Source organism: Artibeus jamaicensis, unplaced genomic scaffold (genome assembly GCF_021234435.1).
Source record: "Artibeus jamaicensis isolate MK-2021 breed Jamaican fruit bat unplaced genomic scaffold, CSHL_Jam_final scaffold_537, whole genome shotgun sequence".
In the NCBI taxonomy this organism is placed as follows: Eukaryota; Metazoa; Chordata; class Mammalia; order Chiroptera; family Phyllostomidae; genus Artibeus; species Artibeus jamaicensis.
In genome coordinates this window covers 2,151,063-2,169,014 of record NW_026522047.1, presented here as the reverse complement: position 1 = coordinate 2,169,014, position 17,952 = coordinate 2,151,063, and the positions used below count along the sequence as shown (strand labels likewise).

Sequence of the window (17,952 nt, the reverse complement as noted above, 5' to 3'; positions counted from 1 at the left end):
ACAAATGGTCAATAGGCTCATGAAAAGACCTCAAGATTGCTGGTCATCAGGAAAGTGCAGACCAAAGCCACCTGAGATACTCACCATCTGGGTGACCACAATCAAAAGGACAGAAAATAGGAGGTGTCGGTGAGAACGGGAAATTGGGACTCTGTGTCCTGTTGGTGGGAATGAAAAATGATGCAGCCACTGTGTAGAGGTTACTGCAAAAAATGAGATTGTAGAATTACCATCTGACCCAGTAATCCTGCTCCGGGTGTTTAGCCAAAAGAATTCAAGGCAGGGACTTGAAGAGAGATTTTCCAGCTACGTCCCTCATGGCACCAATCACAACAGCTAAGAGGTGACACTCACCCAAATGTCCTTTGACGAGTAAATGGACAGAGGGAAGGGGGTGCACGTACCCAAAGTACCACACAGCCTCCAGGGAGATGGAACCCTGTCACCTGCTGCGGCACAGGTGCACCTCAAGGGTATCATGCAAAGTGAGCCGGTTACTAAGGGCCGAATACCACAGGATTCCACTCCCAGGAAGTGTCTGGAGCCGTCAAGATCAGAAAAAAAGGAAGAAGGTGGGAGCCAAGGGCAGAGGGAAAGGGGAGGAAAAATGAGTGTGTGTTGGAAGAGGAATCTCATCGTCACAGGTGGAGCCATCCTGGCGACCTGGCGCTCCGTAATGTGAACGGTCACCACTGCTCAACTGTGCACGGAAAACCGGCACCGCGGTAAATCCGACATTAGATGCTTTTACCACATTGAAGAAAGAGCGAGAGAAGACTGTGTTCATTTGTGGGAAGTCATTTGTGGCTGTCACTAAGCCCGATCCTGTCTCAGGTGTGCATGCCTGTCACCTGTGCCACCCGCCCGCTCTGACGTCAGCGGATGACGCTGTCATCACACTGCCTGGCACAACCACGTACCTTCCAAGTCATTCGTTTGGAAATGCCACCGCTTTAACGCGGCCTCCACCCAGGGGCCCCTGAAAACCCCTCACAAGGTTCCGTGAGCACGAACGAGAAGTGACACTCTCCCCACCGAAGCCAAACACAGCACCGCAGGACGAAGGCCACGTGCGGACACCGCTGCGGGCAGCGGCTGCTCGATATTCGGAGTCGAAGCTGCGCCTTCACGACAGAGCAGCGCACGGGGCCATCGAACTCCGGTCCGGTCCTACAGGGAGGACGGGCTGGATGAAAGAAAAGGAGCCGGCCTTTATCTTTCTGCTGTAAACCCATTTCAACTCATTTCAATGCAGTTCAATTACTTGGTGTCTGTGTGGCCAGGAACCAGGGCTCACAGGTGGGTCGGGGTTCCTGCCTGCGAGGAGCTCAGAGTCAAGTCCAGCAGGTGAGACCACCACTGACACGCACGAATGTAACAACGAAAGGTCTCCGGCTACAAAAACACAGGTTGGGGAAACCACCACTTCCTGTGGGAGTCACCGAAACCACAGCAGGGACCTTTGGGAAGGGGAGGGCGGGGCTGACCCCTCGAGGCTCTGCTGTGTCCTGGGCGCTCGGTGCAAATTCTCTCCTTGCATCACTTTCCCAGTGAGGAACGGAAGGCCCTGCTCCGGGGCTCGGGCCCTTCCCCAGCCAACAGCTGGCCCGGGGCCCCTGCCACAGGACATGGTTTGCGCTTGTGACCTGGGGGACGATTTGGAGACACGGGCTCAAGACAAGTTTGGGAAAGTCAGAGGGACTGGGCTGGGCAGGGCCTGCTAGTCCCTAGAAGCCATCGAATTAAAACCCCGTGGGCCGATAACGTTCAAACGAAACTCAGAGGACATGCTCACACACGAAGGTGCACACAGTTTTTAGACTGGGGAGTCTGGGGCAGAATTTGGTTTTTTACAAACCGTATTTAAAGAAGACCTGCAGCAGCAAATGGAGGGTCGGTGCAGACTTTTCGGCCTGAGAAGGAGACCCCACCCAACACGTACTTCCGAAAGGTCAACACGGGGTCTGCGTGGAGACCGGCTCCCAGGACACAACGTGGCTGGAGACCAGCCAGGAGGCCTCTGCACGAACACGGGTGGAGCTGCGGGGCCCGGACGGACTCAGACCGAGGGGGAGAGACGGAGTCAACCTCCAACCACGTGGAGCTTGGTGAGCAGCTGCCGTGGGACTGAGGTAGGGGGTCATGGGGAACATGGAGGGTTCCCGCTTGAGCAGTGGAGCAGTCAGCTCTCACTGAGACGGGATGGTTGGTTTGGTTTGGACATGCTTGGTCTGAGGTGTCGGCAGGACACACAGAAGAAGACAGGCCCTGGGTTTGTGACCTGGGGGGGTCCCTTCACAACATGCACACCCACCCCGTCCTCAGTGCACCTGAACCGCCTCACAAATTCACGTGTCAGTCACACCTCAATAAAGGGGATTGTGAAACAGTCCTATGAACTCTGAGAAGGGGGGAGGAGGGTTGGAGAGGGGAGAAGTGTCGCCAGGTGGCCACCTCACCCCCACCCCTTCAAGTTACTAAACTCAGTGTCCACATGGCCACTCATGTCCCAGCTGTCCTCGAGGTCACACGTGGCCAGATGACCACACCCTCACAGACGCCACCTGAGCAGCAATGTCACATCCCAGGGGCTGCGCGGACCTCGCCCCGAAGCTGAGACCCCAGCATCCACCTCCTGCAGGGCGCCCGGCTCAGTGGTTTCTGGGCTCACCCTCCTCCAGGTCATCGCTCTCTGGGGTGACTGGTCCCTGAATTCTCACGGGACCCCGCTTCCTTCTACTGAAGGAAACTGAAATGGCGACCTAAGGAAGGAAGACGGTCTGCGTCCCACTGATGGTCCGGGTTCACTGACGAGTCCGGTCTGCTGCACTCGGCAGTTCCGTGCGCAGAGAAAAGGCGGAACAGCCCACTCCGGATGCTCTCCACACCGGGGGCCCCACCTTCGGGCGGCTGATAACGCCGAACACTGATCCAATGTCTTTATTCCAGCAATCACACCGTTGACTTTGCATGACTCCACATTCTTCTACCTGCCAGTGCGTTTTATGCCCACATTAACTGCTGAGCACAAACTCCGCGAATGTTTGCTGGCTCTTCTGCAATCTGTGAGCAGAACGGGATTTCACGAACCGCTGTCCACCCTGCTACAGCCGCAACCCTTCCTCAGGTCACGCCGGGGGGGGGGGGCACGGTGAGCAGCACACACCGAGGGTACAAAAGAAGTTTCTCTCTAAAATGCGCTGTGGAGGCAGGCTGCACGTGCTATTCTTCACATTCCAGTCAAGTCCTGACATCCTATGAAAAGAAGTTCTCTCTGGCCCCACTGTAAGGAATCATTTCACCTGAGCAACTGACGTTAAATTGTCCAGATACTGAAACCGAACAGCCAACGGCTTCCTTCAGAGCCTCCCAGCGAGCTTCGCACCAAGTCGGCACCCCACCCAGCACATGCACGTGCTCCTCGGCTCATGTTCTTCAGAACCGGGCTCTCTCCCGAACTGAGTTTACTCTCTGACCAGACCTTTCCTCCGCCTGACCATCTTACCTGTTCTTATTTAGCTTTCCATATATATGTGTGTGTGTCTCCTCATGAGTCTCCTCAAATTTTAAGTAGGCAAAGATGATATGAATAGATGATTCAGTTAATGACCCGTTATACCTGTAGTATACCTTTATTTTACTTATTTTCCAGGGTGATATAATTTTTAGAATGAAAAACTGCATTAAAGATATTTGCCAAACATAGTACATTGCTATCCTTGAAAAGTTCATTAGTACCATTCTTTTAAAAAGAGAAAAGATTTCATCATAAAATACAAGGTCTGGGCTTCTTGAGTGTGGCTGGTAAGGTAATAATACGGGTCTAATAATGTATAGCTTTAATTTTAACATTTCCCCTAAAATGTCACATGGTGTGCCTGAGTGTGATACTGTTGTGTTACAGAGTGACACGCTTATGGTTTTGTAATAAAAGGGGGGTGTTGTTTGTGCCGGACCCTCTACACTCGGAACCGCGGACGCTCTCGAGAGTCCCGAGTCCCTGCCCCTCGTGCCTGTGGATCGGAGATGAGGGTGGGCGGAGTGGACCTGCAGGGTTTTCCATCTGATTTGAATGCTTTTCAAGGTGAACCGTCTCTCGGCACCTCAGGGCCCCCAGAGCTCCAGTTTGGAAGCATGACTGCAGGTGTTCTCAGAGGAGGCACCAGGAGACCGCCTGGTTCTCAGGGGGAAGGGAAAGGAGGGCGGAGAGGAGCCAGCGTGCTGTGCGTCCTCCCGCAGGAACCCCCTCGGGGAGTCCCAACCGCGTCCCTGTGGTCGGCCAGGAAATGCCCCTCCCAGACGCCCACGTCCTAGCCCTGCCTCTGCAGCTGCGACCACATGTGCGGTGGTGCGTGTCCTGCGCTCCGGCTGCCCCCGACCATGTGCAGCTCTGGCCCAACCCAGAGCACTGGACCCGTCTGCTGCCCGCACCCCAAAACCTGTGGGCCAATGAGCCAAGTGCAGGAAAGGGACGGGAGCGGCTACTGAGAGGGCAAAGGTGCAAAACACCTCCTTACTTCAGAGACAGGTAGCCAAATGCTCCTGGGAGCTCAGAGGGTCCCGGGTGAGGGCAGGAGGGGGAGGAGAGGCTAGAAGCCTGAAATCTGTGGAGAAGGAGGGCGGTGGAGAAAGGAGGCTGAGCCATCATCCCAGAGGCAACAGCCATGAGAGAAACTCCAAACGGGGCCTTCTCAGGAGTCGCTAGAAAAAGTAATTGAGCACATCAGCTTCCAGGCGAACGCCACCTACTCTAGAGTAATGCTGGACGGCACGCTGGCTTGTCCTGGTTCTATTGAAGTCCCACGCTGAATTTAGACAGCGCAGGACGCAGCACCGATAAATTTACCTCGAGACGACTCCCTAATCCGAAAACCAGACTGGGAAGCACGGTGGGGCAGGGGATGGGACCGGGTGCCACCGCTCAGCGAGGCGCCGTGTGGTTCCTTTCTGTGCACAGCGAGGCCCCGCCAAGGCCCAGGCCAGGAGCTGCGACCCGGCACTGCGGCTGGGACTCCACCAGCAACGCTGAGGCCGCACAGGACGGCCTCACCCTGAGAAGGCTCTTGGCAGCCACGGTTTGTCTTCTCTGTTTTGCTTTTTCATTCCCGAAGGCAGTCCAGTAAAAAGAATAACCTTCGTTACTACTCATATTGGGGGAAAGTGAAGCAGAGCAAAGCAGCCTGTTCCCCGACCACCCCTTTGCCGGCGCCTGTCCCGCGGGCTCCGCCTGGGCTCACACAGGCGTCCAAGAGGCGGACATCGTTTCCCAACTGAGCGCTGGCTGTGCCCTGAGCCCTGCGGCATTTTCTTGGGTGATTTTACTCAACCCTCCGAGCAGTGAAGGACTGGACATTGTCACTAATCCCAACGCACGAAGGAAGAGGAGACTCAGCAGGATTTGCTCAAGGTCATGTGAGTAGGAAGTGATCCAGGGCTAAATGACAAATCTGTCTCACTGTAACTGTCCCGTTCATACTAAACTAGCATGCAGACAGTGAAAAATCCAATAATGACTTTCCTACTACAATATAACTTTCTTAAAATTCCATAGTACTGTTCATTGTAAATACATAAGTATGTGAGGATACACAGTAAGAAAAATATTTAAACCAAACAACAAAAGAAACACTAAATATCGATAAATATGCAGTCAGTTAAATTATGGCACAATAAAAAGAACAAACCAACTGTCGTTGGCCTCATCAAAAAGCCAAGGAGAGGAACTTCCTGTGGAACGGCCCCAGACAACCAACGCAAAAGGGACGGAAGGGTTAGAGACCACCACACAGCCCATCCTGGGCGCTGGGCTGAGCAGCGAGACGCACTGGTGCCGACAGCATCGGGCAAGACGCTGACGTGGCAGTGAGCAGATGGGCGGACAGGGGCCACGCCGCTGCCCATCTCAGGATCACTCCAGGGAACTCGAGATGCGGGGGCTCCTGCAGGGAGCCTGCAGCCCACGAGCAAGCAAGCCCCCCCAAGGACTTTGGCGAAAGACATTCAGCCTGAACCTCATGACGTCTCAGACCAAGGGGCCCACGGCCACGACCTGTGGTTGACCTGGAGGAAGCAGTCAAGCTCAGGAGGCGGGTCTTTACTGGACAATAACCTTGCTTCTTCAACCAACACATGGCTTTTCTTTAAGGTTTTATTTATTTATTTTTAGAGAGAGGGGAAGGGAGTGAGAAAGAGAAGGAGAGAAACACCAGTGTGTGGTTGCCTCTCACACGCCCCCACTGGAGCCATGTCCCCTGACTGGGAATCGAACCATCGACCCTTTGGTTTGCAGCCCACGCTCAGTCCACTGAGCTACACCAGCCAGGGCTCACGTGGCTTTTTCTAAGGAAGAGAATTACTAAGATTTAAAAGCGTTTTACCGGATGCCATACGTGGATCCGGTCTGGCTCCTAATTCACACACAACAACAATAAAAAGGCACTTTTTAGAAAATCAAGGGAACTGGAAAACAGACTGGACTGCGGATTACATTGTGAACTGTTACTTTTCTGAGATGTGATAATGGCCCGGTAGTGATTTTTTTTTAAGTCCTGTGTTTGAGGCATGCTCACTGAAATATTTATGGGTGAAATTACATGATGGCTAGAATTCACTTTAAAATGCCCCAGAGAAAAAGGGGAAGCTATAGATATAACCAGATTAGCAAACGTATTAATCTGGAAATTTTCCAACATACACAACAGCAGAGAAATATGATAACGACTCCACACTCATCCAACTCCAACATCTTGCTGATGTTGGTTCAAGCTGTTCCTCCCACACGTGATTTTTTCTTCTGGCATATTTTAAAGTCAGTTGCAAACATCACACAGCCAATCATTTCACTCATCAATATATCAGCACGCATCTTTTATTGATGAGGAAATTTTTTTACATAACCACCAGACCGCTATCACACCTAACAAAGTTAATGAAATTCTTTTATATTATGTAATACACTGTAAGACTGTCAAAACATTGATACGTATGATAGAGCTGGTAATAGGTATGTGGGGTTCATTACACTTTCTGATTTTCTGCATGTTTGAGGTTTTTTATAGTAAAACATTTATTTAAAGAATAAGTCAACTTTGCATGTACTGAGATGGAAAAATACCCAAGACATCCGAGTAGCACATGCAGAATGCTACGATTCACGCTTGACAAGTTACAAGCACCAGGGGGAAGGAGGACTTATTTTTCCTTAGAAATCTTTTGAATTTGCAACAGTATATTACATATTCAAAAACATAAATCATTCGTCAGTTACAAGAGAAAATGGACGGCCATCTGGGTGGCTCATGTATCGCTAAGCAATCGGCTATGATTACCATTCGGGCTGAGACCGGTCCAGCACTGACTGGGGCCGCACCAGGTCGGAGCGGGAAGACCACCCCGGTTTGTCTGAACTCAGAGCTCTGCAGCCACCTGTCCAGCCGGACACCCCGGAGTCCTGGGCACCGAGGTCCTGGGGTCTGAGAGGTGCCGCTGGGGACCACCGCCTTCTGCCCTCCCTGCGTCCCCAGCTTGGCTCATTCCACTTCAAAACTGCTCGAGTTCTGTCTGCGTCTTCGGAAGGGCAGGCCTCTGCTCACCGCTCTGGGGTTCACACAGGGCACGAGGCCCCACGTCCACGGAGGACCTGCCTCGGACCCTGTGCTACCCTGTCCTTCCGCCTGCCTGCCACTCGGTGTGGACGGACTGACGTACACCGGGTGAGCCATCCTTGGGAGACGTGCCTTTTCTCCAAATTAAAAGTTGGACACTGTGAATGGATCGGTGCGTGCCTCGGCACAAGGGCATCTTCACAGCGATAGAGGTGACTGAGGTGGTGTGTTGCAGCCTTAAAAAGCACCAGCCCATCTCCTTTTAAACGCTTTTTCTAAATTTCTTCTTTTCAATTAAAATGGACAAGGAAGCCAGCATAATAACCATGGAATGTCAGTCCCTGTGTGAAATTTTAGAGCAACAATTATTTTTAGTAACATCTGGGCCAAATGTTCTCACAGCATTTAGTTTATTCTGCAGCTGAATACCATGCACCACCAGGATGGGGTGTTTAAAATTCTGTGATATTCTACAAGTCGCTTTACATCCAGAAAGAATATGCTTTTATATTTTATATATGAAGTTTTGGTAAGCATAAAATGTACAATATGAAGAAACAATCATATTTTCTGGGCAAAACAAAATAGCCACGTGACTATTAAATGACACAAAATCTACTTTTTGATGCAGCGTCACTGCTCATGAGGGAGCAGTGGGAGGGTTTAATGTTTCCTTTGTTGGCACACCCAGTGACGCGAAGCCACAGGGGAAGTTATGACTGCAGGTCGATGTCCCAGCAGCAAGGTGGGAATGGTCTAATCTTGGAGACTCTCTGGAGCCTGCCTTCTCTTGCTCTTGAAGGGTCACAAGCCCAACAACGCGTTGTGGACGGCTCCAGCCAAGGACTTGAGAAATCGCTTCGCTAACAGCGAGGCCCACGCAGCTCAGTGTGCATCACTTAGATTTTGTTTTCTATTTTTCTATTGTTTGATCACAGTGTGCTGTCTTAAAATGTCAAGCATACCCTACTTTGAAGTTTCAAGTCCTTGCTTACACCTTCATACAGCAGGGCCTCTCGGTAGACTGGACCCAACTTTGTGAAGAAGCAACATCCTCTGGAAAGACAGAGGTCACACTGAGGTCAGTGGACAGGTGACCGGCCAGGTTAGGGGGCAAGAACTGATGCACCGGGAGGAAAACACAGCAACTTGCAGCAACAGCGCTCTGAGAAGTCTTTTCACTAGAGCGTTACGTGACACGGATCACGTTTGGGAAGTCCTTAATCCTTGCACGGCAAGTTCATTTGACTCTAGAGCCACTGTGTTTTGGGTGAAGTTGAAAGAACTATGCTTTTTAGGAATAAGGTCCTGTGGTACGCCATTCTGTTGCCTCGTGTCCCTCTCATCAGGAGCACAGAGCAGGTCAGCATCACTCGTAAGCGCTGTCCCTGCCTCTAACCACGCAATTTATTAACACACTGAAGCGCCCACAACCACGGCATCCTCCCTCATCGGCAAGCCAGCACCTCGCCCCTCGCCAGGTCCGCCTGGTGAGGCGAGGTCTTTGTCGCAACCTTCGTGTCTGTGCGCACAGCTCCACAGCCTAAGGTAGAAGAGCTCGAGCTCCGAACTGAGAAAGACCCGGCTGGGATCTCAGCTTTGGTCACGTTCAGCTGACCACCTGGGAAACGTCCCAGAATAAATGAAGTGTTCAGCATAAGGCAGTTGCTATTATTCTCAATATTGTTACTTATGATGCTTCCTCAAAAAACAGTTTAATCTGATGCAAAAGGTGTCAATCAAATGTGGTAAGACTAAGGAATAAGAGACTACCAATGTCAACAAAACACAAATTCGAAGTCTGGGCCTTGAACGACGGCATTTTCTTCTCGACTACAGACAGTGGAAGCCCCTGCTTAGCAGTGTAGGCAGCTGCGTGTAAATTAGGGTTCAAATTGTTCAAAAAAATCAGCATTAATCAAAACAGACTAGATCGCAGCAGTTCAAGTTCATGATCAGAAAAATCAGCCATAACTTCCACTGGCTGCAGTCAGAGACAGCCCATTCACCAGCACAGTCACCAGAGACCTCAGCTCCCACGGGGTGCAGACTACAGGCTGGCCCGTAGCTGGACTCAGGGCCAGGAGCCCCACACACCACGACAACCCGGAAAGCTTTTGGCTCTGGTTGTGAACACACTGGCATTAACTTGAATCTGTTGCTTTGTTTAGAAGAGATTATGTGCTTGTGCTTTCTGCCTGAATGGAGCCTCGAAGGCGCCCAAGACTGAGAGAGTCAAGTTTGCGAGAAGACAGCCACCGGTCTCCACCACGGCTCCTGGGAACAGCGTCTTTGCATTTCCTCTTGGTTACATCTTTTTCAGAAAGGCTATATCTTTAGTTGGAGTCTCTGTCTCTCCACAGTTTTAACATTAATGCCTAATGTCCCTTTCTCTCCCCCTCCATAACCTGGAGCTTAAAATAAGAAGTCAGCCACAGGGTGCCTGGAAGATGTTGCCACTTAGAAATGTCACACATGCAGCCACTTGTTTCCGAGCTGAACAGTGCAGGCTCCTGAGAACAGGGCTGCAATTATTCCAGTCGAAACCACTCAAAGCCACCAGAACTAATTAGTCCCAATATATCTCCCTAGTGTCACGTGCAGAATGGAAAGCCGCCACACTGACCAGCAGCTACTGGTCAGTGCACAGTAAGGGTTTAGTCGGAGGCCTCCATCTCATAGTCAAGGTTCCAAAAACGTAACTAAGCAGCTCCCGGTCTGAACACGTGTGTGCTGCTTTGACAAACAGCACTGACATAGATACAGTTCATGTGACGTCGACTCGTACTTATATTGATTCCAAACTAATATGGGAATCCCACCCTGAGCAAGATTAGACAAGTCATTCCCAGACGAGGTTCTTTCTGCTCCTCTGTGGGGCATCCCAGCACCGGGTCACCTGGCAAACCTCCGCACACGACAAGTTCTGCACACTCGGTCACTCGATCAATAAGAATTCTTCTGAAAACCTCTTTGGACTCTAGCAATAACCCAAAGGAAGTAAATTAAGCTGGAACTTGGTGTTAAATCAAACATCTCTTACATGGTCTAAGTTTGCCACCACGCACAGGGCCTGCCAAAAGAAAGAACAGTAACGTGATGCCGAAAACCACCAGGTGGGAAGAAGCTGCTCCACGTTCTCGGGTGCCTGGGTGGTCCTGACAGGGCGCAACCCCTTTGCTCCTCAGGGGCTACACTCCAGGGAGGCAAGACTGGCACCTAGTGATGGGCATTCGAGGCCTCATCACGTGCCCCTCGAAGGCAGGCACGGGCTGCTCTCCTGCGGAAGCGGGGCTTCGCGTCCTTTCAAAGGACTTGTAATCCATCCCAACGGACCCTCAGGAAAGTGCGGTGGCAGTGGTTTAACTATTCTGTGACACCATGGCTCAACGGGAAGCAACCCGAAACTGAAAACACTTGACTTCGTAGGCAGACGCTCTTCCTCTGAGCTCTGTGGTTGCAGAAGGTGCAGAGCTGAAGACTGGCGGTCTGGGTGCTGGTCCTGACTCTGCCCTGTCACACATGGAACGCCCCAGTTTTTCTGTCTGTCAAGGAAGGGAGGACCCATCTGTCTGTCTGTCTGTCCAGCTGTAGGTCCCTGGCTGCAGTGGTCCCTGAGACGCAGAGTCGGGCGTGGCCAGCCCCATGCACGGATCACAGCCGCCACCAAAAGGAACCAGAGCAGAGCAGACACGGGTTAGACAGAGCACGTGTGAGGGCGATGGGTAATGAGCAACTTTCTGCCGTTTCTTTTTATAGGAATGAAGCAGGTGTGGGGGCTGGAGGGGAGGTGAGGGCTCCCGGCTTCACCCAGGAGGCAATGGCCAGGCACGGGTGTGGCTAGGGCCCCTTCAGGGACATGGCATCTGGCCTGTGGCCAAGAAAGGGGGTGTGGTCTCCGAGGGTGGGGCAGGAAGAGCACCCCGACTGTCCCTGGGCCCTTCCATCCCCCAGGACAGCTGCGTGTCCTGCCTGTCAGCTTCTGGTAGGCGCTGACAGTGGCAGTGAGGCAGCCCTTGCAGCACAGAGCCCGGTTCTCCCAGCAGCAGGGAGGGGCTGGGTGGGGCAGCCAGGGAACAGAGACCTGCATCGCCTGGGTCTCATTCCAGGGGGCAGCCCTGCCAGGGGCTCGAGGGTGAAGCAAACGTGTGCGCACTCGGTGCTGATGCTGCTCAGTGAAGACAAGGCCAGGAGCCTCTGTGCCCTCAGCTCTACATGTGGGCCAGCTCCCACCCTGGGGCTGCCCACCTGCCCCTGGAGCCAGTGCTACAGAAGCCGACACCTGGCCCATCCAACTGTGGCCTCAATGCCTGCACCTTCTGGGCCCAGTCTGTGGCCCCAAACCTGGTTTCCACAGACACTCACGAAAAGACTAGCGTTATCCCTGCAAAACAAAAGAATATTTTTCCAGGGCTCACAGACATAGCCTGGCTGTGTAGCATGTGCTCATTGTCTCGTGTGTGGAATCTCGCTTCTGGGCCTAGAGCTCTAAGGGCTCACAGCAAATAACCCCCTGAAGGGAGTGCACGGCCCCTCGCGGCTATGCCTTTCGGATGAACGTGGTGTGAAGGCCCAGGCTCGGTGCAGAGCGAGGGGCAGCTCCACTCTGCGGAGGCCACACCTAAACATGGCAGAGTCTCGGCTGACACGCGCGTGGGGCGGATGCTCTGGGCAGCAGAAACACAACAGCACAGACCGGCTCAGAAAGCACCCCGTCCCCCTCCCCTCCACCTTCCCTCGCTTTTCAAGCAGCGCGGACTGTTTGATGGGAAATGAGAGAGGGTTCCATCACCTTCCGAGCCAGCACCTGTCCGGCCAGCCGAGGGTCCTCTGATCAACGCGCCCATTTAAAGGGTGTCGCAATTTACCAGAAACGGTGGTCGCCCTGCTTTCTCTCTCCCACGCCCAACACTCAAAGCTGATGGGAGGTGAAGCGCTGACTGTGCCTTCAGGGTCCCCCAGGGGACAGGCGCCACCCAGCCCCTGCCTGTCACCGGTCTCGGAGCCTCGGCTCACTCCCTCTCACCAGACCTGGCAAATCCGCCCCGAAGCACAGTCCCAGAGCGTGCAAATCAGAAAAGCACGCCCCCGAGGACACTCGGCAGCCAGGGCTGTGGACGCCCCGGGCGCCGCCCGCGAGCCCCACCCAGATCCGGGGAGCGCGGCCACAAAGGGCCCCGGGCGGTCCCAGCCAACACCCCCTCGCGACCCCGGATCCCGGCCGGGTCCCGGGGCACTTACGGGAGCAGCGGCCTCGGTGCCCGGCGCCGAGTCCCGCAGCGGGAGGGCCCGAGCGGCGCGGCCGGGCCCCGGCGGGCTGAGTCCGCGAGCCGGCAGCGCCCACGTCCTGGCTGCAGCCGAGACGGCGCTCAAGTGCGCCCGCCAGTCCGCGCGGCCGGTCCGCGCCCCGCGCGCCACGTGATCGCGTGACGTCAGGGCCGCGGCTGACAGTCCCCGGTCGCGGCGGCCCAGCCCCGCGGGGGCGGCCTCGGACTGACCCGCGCAGGTGGCGCCGGGGACCGCGGCCCCCGCGCGTCTCCAGGCCGCCTGGACCGGCCGCGGGAAGGGCCGGGGCCCCGGCCGGCTGTGCACCGAGGGGCTGGGGTCCTGCCGCGGGGGGGGGGGGGGTCCCCGCAGGTCACGGCCCCCACCTCCCCGGGCGTCGTCACCTCTCCGGCCGCGCACACAGGTTCAAGCCGCAGCACAGCCGGGGGTGTCGCGCGGACCTTCCGTGAGCTACTGGGCCCGGCTTCAGCGCACGCGGAGCGGAGGCCGTGCGTCCGGACAAAAGCCACACACCCGACAGACAGACGCGGAGTCGCAGCGCTGTCCACGCTGGCGTTCACTGGGCACAACCAGTCACTCTTCACCTACTGGGCTCCGCTTCCCACGGGTCTTTCCTTTGGCTCAGGGCTCCTATTTCTGTGATAAGTCGGGGAAGTGAGAGCTGTATCAGGGCTCCGTGTAAGGTGTTCTGTGTCCAGGGCTGGATCCGAAGGCTGATAAAACCAGATTTTATCCTAAGACCATTATGATAGTTGGTGATAAATGTAACCTTTAAGGCTACAGTCAAAATTATAGTGTTAAGCTTTTATGGAGAATAATCAGAGCCGAGCTAGGCGGTGGTGACCAGAGTAGGTCTCCTCCCTCTCTCTCTCCCGTCTGCATTACCTGCATGGCTTCCTGAGAACCTGCTGTATCGACTGCACTCCAGACATTTATACAGAAACAGGACCTGCCACTTTAGTTCGTAAACTCAGCAACCATCATGCACTGGTGTCACGTACAGCAATTTACACATAAGAGGCGTTGGATACGCAGAGAATAAGTGAACGGCTTATTGTTTCTATGGCTTACTCCCAATAGCGACCAGTGGAAACCAGTCTTCCCAGAGAACGTGTATGGCCACTCACAAGCAGCCTGGTCATCTTCTCAGAAAGCACAAGTTTATACAAAACACACAGGTGACTTAGATATTATGCCTAGACTGACACGCGGGTTATTAGATAAGAGATCTTACAGAATAATGGACTATCACTACAATACTCTATCTTGATAATAAATAGGTTTGTATGTACTATCCAAATACTGATATCACAGCTTTAGTAAAGAAAATAGCACCATTCACTTTAAATGTAAGAAACAAAGGCAAAACAATGAAAACCAGTGGTTTTCATATTTTATGATTATTCTGTGGAAAAGAACATTAATAAACTAAGATAGAAGAAAATATCTCTTTTGTACTTGAGAAGTGTCATTTTCTTTAGAGTTTGTTGGCATTGTGCTCACCTTTACTTCATGAGTATAATTAACTTTGAATATTAATAGCCCTGGCTGGTGTGGCTCAGTGGATTGAGCAAGGACCTGCAAACAAAAGGGTCGCCAGTTCGATTCCCAGTCAGGGCATAGGCCTCAGCTGCGGGCCAGGTCCCCAGTAGGGGACACATGACAGGCAACCACACATTGATGTTTCTCTCCCTTTCTCTTTCCCTTGCCCCCACTCTAAAAAAATTAATAAAATCTTTTAAATTTTTTTAAAATTAAAGTAAATAATAGTCTCCAGGAACGTGTCTGTCTCTACACCCCATCTCCTGCCACTGTCTCTCCGCTCGGGCAAAGGAAAGTGGGCAGCTTGGCCTCACACCCAGGCCGGCTCCTCCCGCACGCTGCACAGCCGGGAAAGCTCAGATGCCGGGGAGGCTCAGGACTCTGAAGCTTCACATGACCACCCTGGTGGGTCAGCGAGTGTAGTCCGCCCTCCCAGGAACACGCTGAGCCCCTCTGACCTTGAACGCCCCACGGGCTGCCCATCTCATCTAGTCCCTGCCCACCGCCCGCGAGACCCTCCGGCAACAGGGCCCCCGTGTTTCTCCAGCGCTTCCTTCCCCAGTGAGTAACACACCGACCAGCACACTGCTGGCTGAGCTACTGCAATCAGCTCGTATTAATTTCAAGTAATTAATTCGTCCTTCACGTAATTAACTCGTATTTTCCATAATATATTCCATTAGGACAGGTGATCAGAAATGGAACCACTGGCCCTGGCTGATGTGGCTTAGTGAATTGAGCACTGGCCTGCGAAACAAAAGGTCGCCGGTTTGATTCCCAGTCCAGGTACATACAACCGATCACACGCTGATGTTTCTCTTCTTTTCTGTCTCCTTCCCTTCCGCTCTCTCTAAAAGTAAATAAATAGGGGGAGGGAGCCTGGGAGGGCTGGGGTAGTGGGGAGGGGTGGGGGGAGGCAGAAAACCGTACTTGAACAACAATAAAAAAAAGAAAAGGAAATAAATAAAATATTTTTTTAAATGAAGAAAGAAATGGAACCATTGAATCAAAGGCAGAGGGCTGCTTCCCCCGTGCGTGTTCAGGGCAGACGTCGGCGGCCTGAGCCTGGATGCTGCCCCCACCCCGAGCCGCTGGGCGTGGCCGTGGCAGCAGACCCCGCCCTCCGCTGAGAGAAACAGGCTCGCCCACCTCTCCCTCCTGCCGCGCACAGTGGGTTCAGACCCGCCTGGTCCCGCACAGTGGGCCCCTCGGCGCACTGCCCAGCGCAGTGTGGCAGGAGGCTGAGCCCCTGAGACCGTGGGGACGCGTGGCCCTTCCCACCTGACCCACAGACTCCACACTGCATAGGAGAGAGAAGTAACTTGCTTTCTCAAGACACATCATTTGGCTCCTCTTTATCACAGAATCTTCGACTCTATCCTAACTAGTAAAGATGCTTATAATTTTTTACTATCACAACTCAATTCATATTGTCTAATTAGCACAAAGCCAAAAACCAAGTGACATTTTCACAATGTGCACGAGATTACAGTTTTACTAAATTCTTGTCAACACTGAACATTATTTCTTTTGTTTTAACATCAATTTGTTGTTTCACTTTATGCATTCATTGGTTGATTCTTTTTTTTAAAGTACTTTATTTATTTATTTTTAGAGAGAGGGGATGGGAAGGAGAAAGAGAGGGAGAGAAACATCCATGTGTGGTTGCCTCTCATGTGTCCCCCACTGGGGACCTGGCCTGCAACCCAGGCATGTGCCCTCACTGGGAATCGAACTGGCAACCCTTTGCTTCACAGGCCTGTGCTCAATCCACTGAGCTACACCAGCCAGGGCTGAACATTATTTCTTTTAACCAACATTAAATTTGATAAAGGAAAATAGTATATATTCTCTTTATTATTAGGCAGTTGAACATAATTCAGTATTTAGTTTTAACTGGTATTCCAACTTTTGAGAACTGCTTGTTTATGTTTTTCGGGAGGAGTTTAATCTTTATTGGGTTTTTCTTGTCCATTCTGTTTTTTAATTCTGTTTAATTCTGCTTTGGGGAAACACGTTTTTATTGTCATCACATTCTTGTAATACTTCCATTTTACTTGGTTCTGTTAAAAGCTTTCCACCCTGGCTGGTGTGGCTCAGTGGATTGAGCGCAGGCCTGCAAACCAAAAGATCGCAGTTCGATTCCCAGTCAGGGCACATGCCTGGGTTACATACAGGCCAGGTCCCAGCGGGGGACACACAAGGGGCAACCACACATGGATGTTTCTCTCTCTCTCTCTCCTTCCCTTCCCCTCTAAAGATAAATAAATAAATAAATAAATATGAATTTTAATTTTAAAAAAAGCTTTCCTAGCATCCACATTTTGAACCCTAACTACCATTCTCCCTAAAAAGAACTAGGGAGAGCCAGCGGCTGCTCCACCCCGGCGTCTGTCCGCTTACTGGGGCCAACCCCAGCCGGCAGCATTTACTCTTCTCCCCAAGTTCGGTCTGTGCAGACCTCAGGGAGGCAGCCATCCGGTCTACTCAGCACCCACTGAGCACCTCAGAAGCCGGGGGCTGACATGTCCTGGGGGTGCCTCACACTGCAGGTGTCGGTGGCCTGGGTGTGCGTGGCTGAGGGACGGACGACTGGACTCCTTCGTCTTCTCTTGTGCATCTCTGGGTCGGGGTCCCATGTGCTCCTTGAATGTGGGGTTTCAGGGTTGTTGGGTTTCACTAAAAGCACACATCCCAAGACAGTGCTGGGCAGAAGTAAGGGAGATGTGTCAACATCACGTCACGAGAACATGTGGCCCACGTATACAGTGTCACCTTCCTTGGTAAACACCATCTGTCACGGCTACAAGATGCTGTGGTGGGCGGATGCACTTGACTCTGTGAAAACCCTAAAACTCAACACACACAGAGAAAAACACATTTGCCACTAATTGGGATGATGGTTATCCCGGCTCCTCACTCAAAAAATTGGTAAAGAGAGCGATTTAAGTGTTCACTCTCTCTTTGCCACGTGGAATTCTAATCTCAGAGAAACTGTAGCTCCTGCTTTTCCAACAAAAGATTCCAGGTCAACGAAGCAAAGGCCCGACGGGACTGGGATACGCACAGTTGCAACCAGCAGAGAGGAGGCGGCTGCTGAGTGCACGGGGGCGAGGCTGACGAAAATGGGGCCACAGTGTGAAGCCTGTTATCGACACAGAATATTTACTTGTCTCAAAGGGACAGATCCCAGCTTCACAGGGAGCGAGGTGGAATTTCCACATGACACTGGCCCAGGGCTGCATTCAGCATCTAAACAGTAAAATGACCAGGAATCGTGCAACTCGTGACACAAAACAATAGGATGGTCGCAGCGTTGCCCGTGGAATGGATATCCTTGACTCTCGTCACAGCTTCACAGGAAACACGGTGGAGGGTTAGCCGAAAGCTAAACAAAACCAGAAGAAAACAATACATAGAATCCAGAGGGTAGAATTCTACAGAAAACTAACCCAGTCTCTTCAACAGGTAAATGTGGTGACAAAAGGGCACTGGGTGTCCTGGGCTGGGAGCCACACTC

The 17,952-nt window shown here is 52.5% G+C and overlaps 1 protein-coding gene across 3 annotated transcripts in view; it reads right to left on the bottom strand.

The window, feature by feature from the left end:
- The window catches only part of ANK2 (ankyrin 2), a 305,473-nt gene that overhangs the window by 230,812 nt on the left and 56,709 nt on the right, over positions 1-17,952 (bottom strand). The window contains exon 1 of one of the 3 annotated variants that reach the window (XM_053658113.1): positions 12,846-12,925. The exons of the other annotated variants lie outside the window; for them this stretch is intronic. The gene's annotated coding sequence lies outside the window, so the exon portion shown is untranslated. Of the gene's footprint in view, positions 1-12,845; positions 12,926-17,952 lie in introns of those variants that run through there. 3 annotated transcript variants of the gene reach the window in all.